The sequence below is a fragment of the Ovis canadensis genome, chromosome 7, assembly GCF_042477335.2.
Source record: "Ovis canadensis isolate MfBH-ARS-UI-01 breed Bighorn chromosome 7, ARS-UI_OviCan_v2, whole genome shotgun sequence".
In the NCBI taxonomy this organism is placed as follows: Eukaryota; Metazoa; Chordata; class Mammalia; order Artiodactyla; family Bovidae; genus Ovis; species Ovis canadensis.
Genome location: NC_091251.1, coordinates 43,062,501 through 43,078,159, shown reverse-complemented (window position 1 = coordinate 43,078,159; position 15,659 = coordinate 43,062,501). Strand labels below are relative to the sequence as shown.

At 37.1% G+C, this 15,659-nt stretch overlaps 1 protein-coding gene and 1 pseudogene across 14 annotated transcripts in view; one reads left to right on the top strand and one right to left on the bottom strand.

The window, feature by feature from the left end:
- Positions 1-15,659, top strand: part of MEIS2 (Meis homeobox 2) — a 225,994-nt gene that overhangs the window by 137,996 nt on the left and 72,339 nt on the right. The window lies entirely within an intron of this gene.
- On the bottom strand, positions 11,411-11,487 carry LOC138444500 (U4 spliceosomal RNA; annotated as a pseudogene).

Here is a 15,659-nt window from a genome sequence, read left to right as displayed (position 1 = left end):
TTAATCCCACCCTCTCCTCCCCCTACTTTGTCCACATGTCTGTCCTCTGTGTCTGTATCACTATTCCTACCCTAGAAATAGGTTCATCTGTGCCATTTTCCTAGATTTCATGTATATGCATTAATATATGATAGTTGTTTTCCTCTATCTGACTTACTTCATTCTGTATGACAGACTCTTGGGCCATCTACATCTCTAGAAATGACCAAATTTCATTCCTTCTTATGATTGAATAATATTCCATTGTACATACGTACCACATCTTCTTTATGCATTCATCTGTCATTGGACATTTAAAATGTGTTAAGGTACAAGAGGTTGGGAGTCAGCTATGTTAAGATGACAGGACTGATGTGGAAAATGCCAGTGACCTGGCAGAGCAATGGAAAACATGAGGGATTCTGATTGGTGACTCTTTACCCAATATGAACAAATAAATAGCTATAGTTTGTTATGTGTTTAATTATTATGTGCCAGACAGCATCTTAGTACTCTATTCCTTGAAGCTGATCTGCAACACCTGGAATGGTCGACACCAGCTGCTTTTCCAGCCCTGTCCTTGCACTTCACCCCTGTCTGTGCTGTAGGACACTGGCCTCCTGTTCTTCCTGCCACCTCCTAGCTGGTGCTGCCTTCTCTGCTTAGATGTCACCTTCTCAAAATGCTATCCCTGACCACCCTATGTAAGAGATCAATTCCCGCGTCCACTTTCTATCTTGGTATAGAAATAACCTCAATGAAGTTTATTTTTTCATAAAACTTATCACCTTCAGGCAAATTCTGTATTTTTGGTGTAATGCCTGTGTCCCCTCTCAGAATGTGAGTTTCATGGGGATCAGGAATTTGTTTCTTTTGTTTGTTACTGTATTCCCAGTAGCTGTAACAGTTCCTGGCACTCAAAACTGTTTGTTCAATTAACAAGTGACTTATGTAAGCTTCATGAGACCCCTCTGAGGTAGGCACCATTAATTTTTGTATTTTATGAGTGGTGAACCTGAGTCCTAGGGTGGTTTGGTAGCATGTTCAAAGTTTCCCAGTTCCTAATCCATGAGGCCAAGATTAAACACCAGAACCATCTGATTACACAGTTTGTATATTTTGCCACAGTACTCCGATGATAATCCTATACTTAGATCATGGTAATGGAAAGTTAGCATGAAAATTATTCTTTAAGAATCCAAACATTTCATGTATATGTTTGAATCATTCATCTAACATTAATATATAATTACTGAAAACATGATAAATATTTCTATATGCATGAGAAAGTAAACTGACCCCCACCCCCACCCCCCAAAAAAAGTGTCTTGTGGAGCTAATAGAGGGTGATCTTGAAGAGCAAATTTGCTCACACGGGCCAAATGCTTCCTCCTGCAGAGTGGGCTGCCTCCCAAAGAATTAGCCTCTCTCAAAATGAATTATTAACCCCAGCGTCCTGGCCAAATTCCCACTTGGATAGTCTAGGAACTGTTCAAAACTTGGAATCTATTGAAATTAGCCTGGCTTGATTGCAGTCTCTGCATTAATTGTGATATAATAGAGTTTCTCCAGAGATTTGTGCATATATTATTCTAATCTGTATAGACTGGCTTTGTCTCTTAAATTTTTTTAGTTTCTTCTTCCCCTCATGAGATATGGCCTGGATTTCTTTATAAGTTTTTCTTTTTTTTAAATTTCACTGCATGAATAACTGTAAGCTCCTTTTTCCTTGGACTCGCCAAGCCTTTTTTCACTTGAACGATTAGTCTCTTGGTCATTATCGCAGTGTGTTGCAGACATTAGCCACAAGAAGCTTCCAGATCCCCAGCTCACTTACTCAAGTGCAAGTGTAGCTTGGGTAGGAGCAAAGTTCATTCAGTGAAATTTTCTTAATTGTCTCTTTCAAACCCCCACTCCTCAAGGATCTTGCTTATGTCAAATTGAAACAAATACCTTAGAAATGCATTGTGTTGCATGGTTTTGATTGTAACTGTAGAGTTGATATAGTTAATTAAATCTTGTCAGCATCACATGATTCTTTCTGTAAGTTGGTCTTTCTTGCCTTGAGTTGATACAATCAAGTCTTCAGTATAATAGATTATGTTATAATGGGTACTTCAGCAGTGTTTTCATACTGTCAGCTTTCTCTCTAATCTATGTAGAGAGTAAGAATGAAGATTTTGTTGAAAGGCAAAAATTATTCATAGGAAATAGTTGGCCTCATAGATTCTCAGCATAGGGAAAGACATTGAGAACACAAGGTTTAAGTCCCTGCATTTCATCTGTCTGGATCGCAGACAAATGGTAACTTGCTTCTGCTTCCTGCATTCCATTCTTTACCTTTACCAAGTGCAGTGAGACAATGGATGTGAGCCATGTGCATTTAGAACTTCGGCAGCTAATATTAGAAAAATGCTTTGAAAATGACAGATGGAAAGAGCTATAAATGCAATCGCTAATGGATTTATGCACCCTTTCTCTCTCTATTCCAATCTATTTCTACCAGTATTTTCCAAAAAATTTCCCAGGGCTCCACCTGAAGTGTGACCTGATGGCACCATAGCACATGTGTTTCCTGAGTTGGCTGAGTGTTTCCAAAACGTATCTACACTTTAAATTCAAATGTTTACCCACTAGGGTTTAAATCATGGAAAGTGTTACTGCCTTAGTGTGACAGCCATATACTTCAGCCTAGACTATTGTTACAAGTGCTGTGGGGCTTTCTACAGGTTTTTCCCCCTTTATCTTAGTCAATATGGGCCTAGAAATGTATCATTCCTTTTTGGGGAAAAAAAAAAATCAGATTTTCAGTAGTGTAAATAAATTGACAGAGTCTGCTTTTAAATCTGTAACAGGCAGAAACTTCCCATCCCCTTGCCATGCACCTCCTCCCAACTATGAATGTGACAAGGTAAAAAGCCTAAACACTGACATTTCTCCTGCTTCCCACGTGCACTTGAAATGAGACACTCCATACTTCAGTCTCAGGTCAACCCCGGAAATGTATTCCTTTATTTACTCACTTAACCAAATATTTATTGAGCTTGCACTGCTCTCACAAGCACTTTTCTAGAAGCTGGATATACAGCTGTGAAAAAAACACAGATGAAAACCCAAGCACTCATTAATAAGTCCATCAGAATGTTTCATTTGGCATTTCCTGTAAACATCTGAACTTGTTCATAAAGAAATGTAGAAGAGCATTAGTCTGCTGAGGGAATTAATTGCTTTGTAAGAACATTATCTTATGAAAGAACTCAATTTAGCAAATAGCAGGCTCCTGAAGTAATTCAACTTAGAATATTTATACTTACTATCAATTGTATTCCCAAATGTCCAAGGAGTTAAAAGAAAGGAATATCTCCAGAGAGTTATTCTAAGCTCAATAACATCATTAGCATTTCAGTCACTTAAAATTAAAAGGATGAATGTGTTTAGGAGCTTGAAGAAGAGAAAAGAAAGCATATCCAGTCAAGTGTGAAAATACCCACCTCAGTTTCTGACAGTTCCTCCATTCCTCCAGATACCAGGATTCTTAAATTTCTAGTCCGTGCTGTTATTGTTATTTAGTCACTAAGTCTTGTCTGACTCTCTGTGACCCCATGGACTGTAGCCCACCAGGCTTCTGTCCATGGGGTTTCCCAAGCAAGAATACTGGAATAGGTTGCCATATCCTTGTCCAGGGGATCTTCTTGACCTAAGGATCAAACCTGTGTCTCCTGCATTGGCAAGCAGATTCTTTACCACTAAGCCACCAGGGAAGTCTTCTAGCCTAGGACCTGGCACCTATCCATCAATGTTTTCAATGTTTGTAGAATTGTACAAACACCACTATGATAAATAATGCACACAGTATTCATTCCTTATAAGAGTATATTCCTGAGTGAGTTAGTATTCAGTCCAATTCTTTGCGGACCCATGGAGTGCGGCCTGCCAGGCTTCTCTGCCCTTGGAATTTTTCAGCCAAGAATTCTGGAGTGGGTTGTCATTTCCTACTCCAGGATATCTTCCCAACCCAGAGATCGAATCTGAGTCTCTTGAGTCTCCTGCATTGACAACAGATTCTTTACTGCTAGTGCCACCTGAGAAGTCCAGTATGTTCCTCAGTTCAGTTCAGTCGCTCAGTCGTGTCCGACTCTTTGCGACCCATGAATCGCAGCACGCCAGGCCTCCCTGTCCATCACCAGCTCCCGGAGTTCACTCAAACTCAGGTCCATTGAGTTGGTGATGCCATCCATCCATCTCATCCTCTGTCATCCCCTTCTCCTCCTGCCCCCAATTCCTCCCAGCATCAGAGTCTTTTCCAATGAGTCAACTCTTCGCATGAGGTGGCCAAAGTACTGGAGTTTCAGCTTTAGCATCAGTCCTTCCAAAGAACATCCAGGACTGATCTCCTTTAGAATGGACTGGTTGGATCTCCTTGCAGTCCAAGGGACTCTCAAGAGTCTTCTCCAACACCACAGTTCAAAAGCATCAATTCTTCAGCACTCAGCCTTCTTCACAGTCCAACTCTCACATCCATACATGACCACAGGAAAAACCGTAGCCTTGACTAGACAGACCTTTGTTGGCAAAGTAATGTCTCTGCTTTTGAATATGCTATCTAGGTTGGTCATAACTTTCCTTCCAAGGAGTAACAACCAATATGTTCCTAGGCCATTTCAAAATTGGCTGATTAGGTTAGAAAAGATGAAAAAGTAGGGATTAATACATTTCTTTCTGAATTTCTTCCCCTTCTGTATTTCCTTCACTGTACACAATTTTAAAATGTTCTAACATCTGAATTGAGAAAGTATTTTCTTTAGTTTCTGCCAGGTTAGAAACACTGATACTAAATGGATGCTGATTTGTAAGTGGGTCTGTGCAAAGGAGAGTTTGTCAGTCTACTTTCTTTCACTATCCAGATCAAATCCAAGAAATGATCTTATATAAGGGGTCAGAGTCATGAGTTGATGGTGATTTTTGTTCACATTTTTTAATTCTTTGAGATAATTTTTGACTCCTCCTATTACCTCTCGACTCCTATTACCTATGACTCTTCCTTATCTTGCTTAAGAAAATGTGCTTATTTAGATAAAAGCATAATCAATATAATATATAATCAATATATAATCCTGGAATATACATAGAACAATACCTTGCATTTTACTTCATGATTTTCCACTAGAATCTAAAGGCCATTTGTGGTTTATTTCTCGCCATGTGGCAATCCTTAAGTGTTTTGCTAACTTCTTAGAGAACTAAACCCACTCAGCTTATGTTGCATGAGGTTATATTCCCAATTACTCAAATAAGAGTATTTAAATTATTTAAATATTTAAATAATGCACATGATTCAGTCAGTAACACCTGAGTATTCATGGTTTGAATACTTCAAAATACCTTGTTTAAAATGAAAAACTTTATTATTCCCTTATGGTCAATTGGTCAACTCACCTTACTCTGAAATGTCAGTGCTTTTTGTATTATGGTAGAATACGGGTCAAATTTGAGTTCATCTGTTAAAAATACAACACACGAGGACTTCCTTGGCAGTCCGGTGCACTTCCAAAGCAGAGGATGAGAGTCCAATCCTTGCTTGATGGAGGACTAAGTGGCCAAAGGAGAAAAAAAAAAAACCTTGCCAAGCATGTATCAGAAATGTCAGAGGGCACTGTCCGTCATGAAGAAAAATCACAAGTAATATGCAAACTAACAGGCACCAACAATCAGAATGGCTTTCCCAGGTGGCTCAGTGGTAAAGAATTTGCCTGCTACGGCAGGAGACGTGGGTTCGATCTCTGGGTCAGGAAGATCTGCTGAAGGAAGCAATGACAACCCACTCCAGTATTCTTGCCTGGGAGATCCCATGGATAGAGGAGCCTGATGGGCTACAGTCCACAGAGTTGCAAAAGAGCTGGACACAACTTAGAGAGGAAGCAACAAACAAGCAGCAGCAATCAGAATGGTTGCTCCACTAATTAGAGCAGATGCTGGCCATAGTGCTTCATACCCGTTGAATTCAGCTACATTAAAGATCTGTCCTTTTGGAGTCCAGTTTTTGTAGAGACAACCCCTTTCAGGGCTTCTTAAATCCTTGTAAGAAATATTTTCATGCAAAAATGGAATCTTTTGTTCTAAGAATGTAAAAATATGCTATCAATTTCTAATATACAAAGCAGAAGGAATAAGAAGTAGCTATTGTTTTCTATAAATCTTATCACTTAATGCATTGGAAAAATATGACCAGTGCAGTAATTTTAAATATTCATATTTTTAATATGTCCCCTATTATTCCTCTTTCCTTTATCCAAGTTGATAAGCAGATGCAAATACTTTCTGCCAAGGTCAGCTTAGCTACACAAGTTAAGAAGAGCTTTTTCTTACTATTTTCTGGTTTGCTATGCAAATTAGAAAGAAAATAGCCATGCACTAATATTTAAGTATACTCTAAATGTATTCTAGCATATATCCTTATTATTTTACATGAAACTTTTAATCTCTGTTTCTGTATTTTAGTCCATACATTTTAAATTTATTTGGATGTATTTAGCATAGCATTTAATTATCATGGTAAAAGGTTAAATACTTAAAAACAATTTTAAAGATTAAATACTATCAAATGATTTGTTATTTCAGTATTTGATCACTTTTACCTTGAATGAGTAAATGTTTAGTCAAAAGATATTCAGAGTCATAGATATATTTTTAAGTGCATATATTTTTTCATTTTCTTTGCTTACAACATGGATTAGTTTATGATCTTGTATACATAATTACCAGAAGATACATAGTCATAGGTATGTTCAAAAGACATTTTGAAGGTGCTCTACTTACCAATGAGTTTCATTTGCTCTAAACACAAATTAGAAACTCACAAACTGGTGTTTTTTCCATCTGCTTAGAAACACTCTTTGTTTTGAGTATCTGGGTGCTCTAAAGCTTGGGTAGAATGGTAATGGGGCCATTATGTGCACATTGGGCTGCTTGTGCTCAGGCGAGTCCGACTCTTTGAGACTCCATGGACTGTAGCCTGTCAGACTCCTCTGTCCATGGAACTTTCCAGGGAGGAATACTGGAGTGGGGTGCCATTTTCTTCTCCGAGGATCTTCACAACCTAGGGATCAAACCCGAGTCTCGTGTATCTTACATTGGCAGGTGGGTCCATTATCATAGATAAATGTGGCGGTACCTTGTTCTGTCGCCATCTTGATGTAGTTAGCTTTCACTAAACAGGCTGCTGTTAAAAGGGGAAGGAAAAACAAATTGATAAGATAAAACTGTGGGGAATTCCAAAATAAATACTGCTAACTGACCTTTTTTTGGTGGCTCAGTTAGGCATGTTCTTGTTATGGTACCAACTGATTGCTTTATTTACTAGTATGGTGCATAACTAAGGTAAACAATTGGGTAATATCTTTGGCTTATATTTTTATAATTCCTAGACAGACCAATAATGGTCTTTCTCCCATAGTTTTAAAAGTCATAAATTCCAAAACATTTGGAGAACATGGAGCTATAATTTTTAAAAGACAAGTTTTTCTTTTAGCTCACTTCCCTTTTTAAAGAGTGTATCTCTAAGTAAATAGTTGTATCCCATGCTCATTCACATGCAAAAAAAGCTTTGTGTATATTAGAAAAAGAAGCCAGTAAGAAACCTCTCAACCAATTTCCTAATGCTAGTGTTTAAAACCTTAGAATTTTTATCTTGGTGAACTGTAAAATCAAAGAATTAACTCTCATTAAGGGGTTCTGTTTCATCATAGCCACTCTGATTAATACCTCTGTAAGGTTGTACAAGAAATGCTCAGTCACTACTAAAGTTTTCTTTTTAACCACCACACTGTGCATCACAAGAAGTCATCAGTTTATAGCTACTTCCTTCTTATGACTTTTTACCTTATCATTAACCCCATTCTCTTATCCTGTATTCTGAGATGAGTAAAGAAGATAATATCCACAACATTTCCATTGCTTACTCTAGAGATAATAACCTTTTTGAAAAAGAGATAACCCTTAGTTTCTTTAAACAATTTCTTCCTCTTTAAATCCATGTTAGCTTTCTCTTGTCAAGTAAGACTTTCAGTGCATTGTTAAGTAAATAAGACAAAATTATTTATAGCATAGTCTATGCAAATGAAATTGGACTAAATATACTGGAATTGTTTATTATTCCTTGTAAATCTGCTCCATAATTCTTTAATATTTAGCCTACAACTTTTTTATCCAGACTATTTTCATGTTACTAAAGAAATGTAATGGATTTTTAAAAATATTTTTATTTTTATTTATGTATTTATTTGGCTATGCCAGTTCTTAGTTGCAACATGTGAACTCTTAGTTGCAGCATGTGGGATTTAGTTCCCTGACCAGGGATCAAACCCAGGCCCCTTGCATTGGGAGCGTGGAGCATTCACCACTAAACCACCAGGGAATTCCCAAGATTAAGAGCTAAACTAACTTTTTTTTCTAATTCAGTCTCGTACGCCGCTGTGTCTGGGCCTGTTCAGTAGGATTGTTGTCATAAGATTGGATACAAGTATCTAAGTGGTCTGATATTATATATCTTTAAAGCAACTCCTTAGCCTTTTTAACAGGAAGAAATTAAATGTTAGTGAAAAGTCCTATGTACTTATTTCCTTTCCATAGTTTCTTAGTGCACCATCTGAATTTGCCAGTTTCTACTTAGTACTCTATGTTATGAAGTTATACTTTTGTTTTGAATAAGAGCTGGTTTTTCACTATTTCACTGTTTGACATGAGTGAGTGAGGTGAGGTGAGATGAAGTCGCTCAGTCGTGTCTGACTCTCTGTGACCCCATGGACTTCTCCATCCATGGGATTCTCCAGGCAAGAATACTGGAGTGGATTGCCATTTCCTTCTCCAGGGGATCTTCCCGACCCAGGGATCGAACCCGGGTCTCCCGCATTGGAGGCAGGGTGTCTCCTTCCTTAAATCTCCCTTCTCATTTGCTATCTAGCTTTCAACTCAACCTTTTCTCTTATTTCAAAATAGTATTTTTAGGATGCAAAAAATTCACTTGTTTGCATTCTCAAATTTGATTAATTCTACATGCACTTATTGATACCTTGGCATGCTAAGCAGTGAACTAGATTCTGGAAATAAAATATGGATAGTCAGTCCCTGCTTTCAAGGAGCACAGAATGCAATAGGAGAAACTGACAAATAAGCAAGTATTTACAATGCAGTGTGGCTAATGAAGAAAAATAGGATTACATGGGAATATATGGGATATAAGAATTAAGTAATTTACAGGGTAAAATCTGGCTACTGGTATTCATGATTCCTAGGTAGAAATAAGATGTTCTGTAAGAAATGTTCTTTGAGGTTATATAAGTATGAAATTTGTTCTCTCTGAGGAAGTCACGGACATCTTTAAAAAAGGAGGAGGCCAACCAAGTTTAGGGCAAGCCACTTTGCTTCAGCCTTAGTTTCATTAGACAGAAACTGAGAAAGTTTGTATTAAATGACTTCTGACTTCTATTTCTAAAACTCTGAGTCTGTAAGTTTTGTTTTTGCAGTTCACTGAAAAATCTAAATAGCCTAAGCCTGTTTTGAAATCTATTTCAACAAATGATCCATAAAATAAATAAGCACGAAATTCAATTTTTTGGAAAAGTGGTCTGGCTGTAGAACTGAGTAGCCCCATAAAATATTAATTTGGTCATAGTGTGGAAATGTGAAATGACTGTTAAATGAGTCAAGGCCTTATTTGTGGCCTTTGGCTCATTTGGTAAGATTACCCATTAGCCATGTAGGCAGCATAACACGCATGGTCAAGCAGCTCATGGGAGCATCCTAACAAATGTTAAATAAAAATTATCTTTCTCTAGCCTTAGGAATATATTGCTGTTATTTTCAAAATAAGACTGCTCAGCTTTAAAATCTCAGTCAATAGGAAAATAATTATATTCGTTGCGCTTAAAATCCTGACTACTATCTGCAAATGTTTTCTAATGTGTTTTTATGTTTTTATGGTTTTTTTGGAAGTTTAGAAGTGGAATGAGTGTAGATGGTTTCTGACCATCATCTAATTTCATTGCTTCTGCCCATATGAACTCCCTTTGTATCACTGCAATACATGTATACGTAACATTTCCCTTTGCAGATGCAAAAAAGTGTTTCTCCTTAGTCCTAAGACATTTTTTTCCTTTGTCCTTAACTTTGGTTTCATGAAAAATTCCTTCTCCATTCTTTAATTTACCTATATCTTGATAATAATAAATTTAAAATCTCTGTATGATAATCCATCAGGCTCATTCAGTATTCTTTTAGCTTATCTACAAAAGAGCGTGTGCATTTCTCTTTGCTCCTTTTAATGAGGCCTTCCTACTGTGGCTCTAAATATCAACCAAACATCTTAATCTCTTAGGATCTGGCTATTATTAAAATCTCTCAAACCTTTTCTGAATTTTAAAAGATGTGATTATTATAATTTAATCTGTTTACTTCCACATGAACTCAAATGGAAATGAATCTCCTGAAATAGCCACATTTTCTTCCTCTCAAATATACATCTGAGATTAAAAACAAAACAGCTAACTAATTTAAATCTGGAATCTGGGTTTCTATGATACCAAACATCTGGATGAAAAGTGAAAAATTCAGTAGATGTTTTCAAATATCCGAATATTGTGTCGGTAAAACAGGTAAATGACTGAATCTTACCATTTTTATCTGAATTTTTATGTATCATGTATATGGCACCATCAGTCCTTTCTAATAAAAAAGTGTCAGTTTCAGAAATAATGCATTCACAAATACGTACGTATTGAGTACCTATTCTGTAGGAAATATTCTAAGTGCTATAGAGAGTTCAAGGTTAAAGGCTTAAACCTTGTCCTCAAATGATTTGCAGTCCAGTGAGGGCTATAACACAAGAACACACATATACCTAAAAGATAATGTAGCTGGGAGGAGAGAAAGCACTGTGGAATTTGGGGGAAAGTGACTACTCAAGGCTAGGGAAGACTTTCCAGGGGACCTAGTGTTTGGACTGACCTTGATGGACATGCCAGAATCATGGAAATGGAAGGGAATGTTGCAGTCACACAACATTTGAAATACACTCTCCTTTAGCACCTTGGAATTTTACTTAAATCCAATAATACTAAATTAGCCAGATGATTGTAACAACTTTTGTGTCATTTTTCATTATCAAAGCCTTGGGTCTCTGTATGGTTTTTGTGTCTAAATGTGTTTCTTGGGTATTTTGATGAATTTATATTCGTTTCCCTTAAGAGTTTCAATTTTCCACAAAGAAATATACTGAAATTTGCTCTCTGTATGGTCATTATAAAAATTCTACCTTGTACTTTGCTTTTCAAATTAGAAAAATAGATATCAATTTTTCACAGTTCCATATACATTGCATGTTTAAACCTCTGTCTTCCAAGTTAGGTGATTTTTTAAAATCTATTAGGATCACAGCACTGATCAACTTTTTAATTAGCAATAATCACACCTTGGATAAACCTCATTGGTACAATACTGCCACTGCACAAAGCTGATCAACTTTTTAGAAAATCCCAAATCCTCAAGATTTTTGCCTCGTTCGATCAGAGTCTAGATCTAGGTCAAAGCAAAATGGTTCACCTCTTCTTTTTCCCCCAACCCTGCCTTCCCTCTTTTGCCTCATCGTCATCCTTCTCTTTAAAAGAAAAAATACAATCATTTTTAGCTAGAGGGAGATAGGGAGTAAACTGAGAAAATTTCTGATAATCTAAAGCATGCCACATGTATAAGTTGGCTCAAGTAGCTGAAAGGTAAAGGGTGGCTGGGTTTAGATAAAGCTGGATCCAAGGGCAGAAATGTGCATGAATCTATTCTTCATAGCTTCTGGCTCTGCTTTTGTCTGTGTCCTCTGCATCCTCCATCAGCCTCTCTCCATTTGGTGGCAACAATGGCCTGATGGCAACTCGACACAAATTCTACTGACTTAGTAACCCCAGTGACAAAAGAACACTTTTGACTGACAGTCCTAACTGACTCCTATTAAGCTCAACTTGGCTTCTATCTTCAAAGCAGCCAGGATGATTAGCTATGTTGATTGGCTAAGCCTGGATCAGTGAGCCACCCCCAAGCACATCTCTGAAGTAAAATCAAGGCGCTTTTATCAGGAGAAAGGGGGAAAGTTACTTCAGTGAAAAACTTTAATGTTAGGGTGGGAAAGCCCTCCACTAAATGTCAGGAGAACAGGTGGTTATCCCAGCGTTTCCTGTTTCTGTGGCCAGGCATGTAACGCTGTGTGCATCTTGGTTTCCTTATCTACATAAGTTAGGTTGCAGGACAAGGTCCTGTTTGAAGACCTTTTTGCCTCAATATTTTGTGGTTATGATCTCAAGAACTAGGATAAGGATAAGATACCCAGAAAATGCAGATTTACAAATAGTAACACAAAGCAAGAGATACATCACGTCTCATGTAGAAGTGGTTTTGGTAGAAATTTGACCTTAGCTTTGTAGTGGAAGAGCAAAGGCTTTTTACTGCATCCTGAGGTAGTGATAAGAAGCTCAGACAACGTGAGAGGAGAGGAGAAGAGTGTGTATGTGTATAAGAGAAAGAGAGAGAAAGAGTCAGGGCGGTTCAGAATTAACCATCACAGACTTTATTATTATAATCTCCATAGATATTTCATAAGGCATGTACACCTTTGTTAACATCCTCATTTTCCATTACAGAGACTAAGTCCCAGTCTTGTTCAAGGTGGCAGAACTACTTACAAAGCTTAAATGAGAACTTACATCTTTTTTTTCCCACTCTTCCTAGTGAAAGAGACATTGAGCCAGAGTTGGGAGTTAGCGGAGAAATACAAAAGTTTAGAAAACTTAAGGCTTTACTCTCAGAAAGTTGTACCTAGTCAAAGTGTATAAGATGTGACAATGAAGGGCTAAAAGCTATAAATGCTAAGTAAATCACTATATGAACCTAGTGGAAAGCAGATTACATCCAGCTATGAGGATGTGATAGTTTTTAAATATCTTGCTTCTGGTTTCATCTTGAGATTTCATTTTGTTATACACTCTAATCATGACATCAGAATTTCTGTTTACTTAAATTAAATTAATGGTCATTGAATAAGTTTGATAGTCCACAAAAAGACATTTATTTATTCAGGAGTTAGATCTTTAGCACCAACTGGTTTCAGTTCAGTAAGCCTGGTCCTAGAGCAATAAGTGATATATACCTGTATACCCAATGCAGTTTCATTGCCCCTATAGAGAAATTGCTTAGAGGGTTTCATCTATGAGCATCACCATCAAACTCAAGGTGACCTGAATTAACTCTATAAATGAGGTTGTATTTTGGTCGGGGTAGGGGTGGGGTGAGCAGCAAGAGGGGTAAGGATTGAGGAAAAGGAAGTGGTGATCATACGACCAGTTTCCAAGTTTTTGCTCAAACTAAGATCCTGCCCAACAAATTATTTGATCACTTGTCTCCATGGCTGTATTACAGCCATTACGGAAGAAACTTGAACTGCACATTGTTCCTTAAAGAACTTATCTAGTAAACTTTATACACCAGTGAGTCAAACTCATAGGATAGGAAGGTAACCTTAATGATTGATTCTTGACCTGCTCTTCTTTTAAAAAATCCAATGAATAACAAAAGAGAATATCTAACTGTATAAAAAGTTGTATTAGTAATTTTTTTTAAAGAAAAATGGAGTATAGGGGCTTCCTTAGTGGCTCAGTGGTAAAGAATCCACCTGCCAATGCAAGAGACATGGGTTCGATCCCTGGTCTGGGAAGATTCCGCGTGCCACAGGACAACTAAGCCTGGGTGCCACAACTATTGACCTGTGCTCTAGAGCCCGGGAAGCACAGCTGCTGAAGCCCAAGCACCCTCGAGCTCATGCTCTGCAACAGGAGAAGCCACCACAATGAGAAGTCTGTGCGCTGCAACCATGAGTGACCCCCACTTATCACAACTCGAGAAAGCCTGCCTAGCAACGAAGACCCAGCACAGCCAAAAATAAACAAAGAAGTAAAACAAAGTTTTCTAAAATGGAGTGTATAAATTACTTACAATAAATTATCATTTTTAAATTCATATTTGATTTTTAAAAATTGCTTGCAGCAGTATACACGCAGATGATATAGGAGTATATAAACAGAAAGTAAAAGTCTGCACCCCAGGCCCTACACAACATGAACCGTTGTTCAGTGTGTGTTTTTACAGATGTTTTTCTTGTATGACAAGCACTGATGTGTGTATTTAATTAATGTATTTATTTAGCAATTTATCTATTTTACAAAAGTTGAAGATACACAGTGTTTCACAGTTTCCTTTTTTCACTCAGCTATACGTGAGGAAAACCTTTTTTGAGAGCTTCACGTTTTATTTAACTCTGATCCATTTGATAATTTATTGTGTACTTTTACTTCATAAGATGATTAAAAATATCACTTGAAGTTTTCTAAAACATTAGTATAAATCCTTTCAACCTGGAATAAAGATCATGATAAATTTGGACAAAATTTTGTTCCAGTTTGGACAAAAATGGACAAGGATTAACCACAAAAGAAGATTATTAAGTGATTTCACCCAAGAACCGTTTCAGTGATAAATTTATATTGTAGATCTGTTTGCATGTACTTGATCAACCAGGTTAACCCCAAAAAGGAGGAGAAGAAAAAAGTCTAAGGTCAGTATCTGGGATACAGATACATCTCACATTCGAATGAGTCTTTAGAAAAAAGGCAATTTAAAAAAATTTCTATCTACATTGAGTCATAAGCCATACGTGTCTTATTAACTTTTTGAACAGTTGTCAGCTGATATTCAAAATAAGAGAATCTTTGTGAGTCACTTACATTCAACAGTGGCTTTAAAATTATTGGGGGATGTGAAAAACTTTGACCTATGCTGGGTCTTTCTTGATGAAGGGAATCATCATCATTGCTATCATGTTACAGTGTACGTTCTTATGAGTAAGTTGAGCCACCTCTGGGCCACTGGACCAATGTGGGTTGGCCCCCATCAGTGAACAGACTAAACTATAGCCTTATTCCAAGAATATGGAAACTGACAACAAATTATTGCTTGTGGTCTACTTCCAGTTTCAAGTGCAAACATACCAAAGTTTATTTTAAATTTGAGCCAGTCAGACATTTAGCAATATACATCAAAGAAGAAGTGAAGGCTTCCCATGTTTATTATTTCAATATGATGTCTGTTCTAATAAAGTAGAAGAATGCCTATGACGGACCATGTAGTAGAAATTCTCTAGTTCCACAGTTTGGCCTTAAATATATACATATATTTGTAAATTAATCCAAAACACATTGCCATGGTTCCAATTCCTCTGAAAGCTGATTGTTTTCTGTCCCTTTTTTAATTTTAGAAATACAGTGGCCGACTGCCAGAACACTTTCAGATAAACAGTCCACTCCATGTATAAAAGGGGCATAGAATCACGAATGTTCAAAACCACAGAATGTTATTTAAATAAGTTAAAGTTATTACGGTCTTCCCTATTAATTAAAAAAAAAAAAAGCCATCTGTGCAAGGTGAATTTTTGTAAGGTCCCAATTTTTTTTTAATGATTGTGGATGGAATTTGCAACTGCTTTCATGGTGAAAGTACAGTTCAGGGATTCCCAAGATACAATGCACTATTTATGTAATTTTGTGGTCATTGACTAAATTTCTAATAAAACACTGGGAAGAATTCTTATT